The sequence below is a fragment of the Musa acuminata genome, unplaced genomic scaffold, assembly GCF_036884655.1.
Source record: "Musa acuminata AAA Group cultivar baxijiao unplaced genomic scaffold, Cavendish_Baxijiao_AAA HiC_scaffold_466, whole genome shotgun sequence".
Classification (NCBI taxonomy): Eukaryota; Viridiplantae; Streptophyta; class Magnoliopsida; order Zingiberales; family Musaceae; genus Musa; species Musa acuminata.
In genome coordinates, this window is record NW_027020713.1 from 102,501 (window position 1) to 105,000 (window position 2,500).

Sequence of the window (2,500 nt, forward strand, 5' to 3'; positions counted from 1 at the left end):
CTCGCTCGCGCAGCCAAAAATGACCAGTTTTGGCCCGTTTTTGGGCTGTTTTGGCCTGTTTATGGTCCGTTCTTGCGTGGTGCGGTGACCGTCGTGAGCGGAGCAAAACGTCAGCCATCTCAGCACCCTGGAACCCCCCGGGTGGCACAGGGCTGGATGGGGCTTTCGTATATAGCAGGGACGGTGCTGCCTCTCGCTTCGCTCGCTGTCCGCCGCTCGCCGCTCGCTCGCGCAGCCAAAAATGGCCAGTTTTGGCCCGTTTTTGGGCCGTTTTGGCCAGTTTTTGGCCTGTTCTTGCATTGCGCGGTGACCGTCGAGAGCGGAGCAAAACGTCAGCCATCTCAGCACCCTGGAACCCCCCGGGTGGCACAGGGCTGGATGGGGCTTTCGTATAGCAGGGACGGTGCTGCCTCTCGCTTCGCTCGCTGTCCGCCGCTCGCCGCTCGCTCGTGCAGCCAAAAATGGCCAGTTTTGGCCCGTTTTTGGGCCGTTTTGGCCAGTTTTTGGCCTGTTCTTGCATTGCGCGGTGACCGTCGAGAGCGGAGCAAAACGTCAGCCATCTCAGCACCCTGGAACCCCCCGGGTGGCACAGGGCTGGATGGGGCTTTCGTATAGCAGGGACGGTGCTGCCTCTCGCTTCGCTCGCTGTCCGCCGCTCGCCGCTCGCTCGTGCAGCCAAAAATGGCCAGTTTTGGCCCGTTTTTGGGCCGTTTTGGCCAGTTTTTGGCCTGTTCTTGCATTGCGCGGTGACCGTCGAGAGCGGAGCAAAACGTCAGCCATCTCAGCACCCTGGAACCCCCCGGGTGGCACAGGGCTGGATGGGGCTTTCGTATAGCAGGGACGGTGCTGCCTCTCGCTTCGCTCGCTGTCCGCCGCTCGCCGCTCGCTCGTGCAGCCAAAAATGGCCAGTTTTGGCCCGTTTTTGGGCCGTTTTGGCCAGTTTTTGGCCTGTTCTTGCATTGCGCGGTGACCGTCGAGAGCGGAGCAAAACGTCAGCCATCTCAGCACCCTGGAACCCCCCGGGTGGCACAGGGCTGGATGGGGCTTTCGTATAGCAGGGACGGTGCTGCCTCTCGCTTCGCTCGCTGTCCGCCGCTCGCCGCTCGCTCGTGCAGCCAAAAATGGCCAGTTTTGGCCCGTTTTTGGGCCGTTTTGGCCAGTTTTTGGCCTGTTCTTGCATTGCGCGGTGACCGTCGAGAGCGGAGCAAAACGTCAGCCATCTCAGCACCCTGGAACCCCCCGGGTGGCACAGGGCTGGATGGGGCTTTCGTATAGCAGGGACGGTGCTGCCTCTCGCTTCGCTCGCTGTCCGCCGCTCGCCGCTCGCTCGCGCAGCCAAAAATGGCCAGTTTTGGCCCGTTTTTGGGCCGTTTTGGCCAGTTTTTGGCCTGTTCTTGCATTGCGCGGTGACCGTCGAGAGCGGAGCAAAACGTCAGCCATCTCAGCACCCTGGAACCCCCCGGGTGGCACAGGGCTGGATGGGGCTTTCGTATAGCAGGGACGGTGCTGCCTCTCGCTTCGCTCGCTGTCCGCCGCTCGCCGCTCGCGCAGCCAAAAATGGCCAGTTTTGGCCCGTTTTTGGGCCGTTTTGGCCAGTTTTTGGCCTGTTCTTGCATTGCGCGGTGACCGTCGAGAGCGGAGCAAAACGTCAGCCATCTCAGCACCCTGGAACCCCCCGGGTGGCACAGGGCTGGATGGGGCTTTCGTATAGCAGGGACGGTGCTGCCTCTCGCTTCGCTCGCTGTTCGCCGCTCGCCGCTCGCTCGCGCAGCCAAAAATGGCCAGTTTTGGCCCGTTTTTGGGCTGTTTTGGCCAGTTTTTGGCCTGTTCTTGCGTGGTGCGGTGACCGTCGTGAGCGGAGCAAAACGTCAGCCATCTCAGCACCCTGGAACCCCCCGGGTGGCACAGGGCTGGATGGGGCTTTCGTATAGCAGGGACGGTGCTGCCTCTCGCTTCGCTCGCTGTTCGCCGCTCGCCGCTCGCTCGCGCAGCCAAAAATGGCCAGTTTTGGCCCGTTTTTGGGCTGTTTTGGCCTGTTTTTGGGCTGTTCTTGTGTGGCGCGGTGACCGTCGTGAGCGGAGCAAAATGTCAGCCATCTCAGCACCCTGGAACCCCCCGGGTGGCACAGGGCTGGATGGGGCTTTCGTATAGCAGGGACGGTGCTGCCTCGCGCTTCGCTCGCTGTTCGCCGCTCTCCGCTCGCTCGCGCAGCAAAAAATGGCCAGTTTTGGCCCGTTTTTGGGCTGTTTTGGCCAGTTTTTGGCCTGTTCTTGCGTGCCGCGGCGACCGTCGTGAGCGGAGCAAAACGTCAGCCATCTCAGCACCCTGGAACCCCCCGGGTGGCACAGGGCTGGATGGGGCTTTCGTATAGCAGGGACGGTGCTGCCTCTCGCTTCGCTCGCTGTCCGCCGCTCGCTGCTCGCTCGCGCAGCCAAAAATGGCCAGTTTTGGCCCGTTTTTGGGCTGTTTTGGCCTGTTTTTGGGCTGTTCTTGTGTGCCG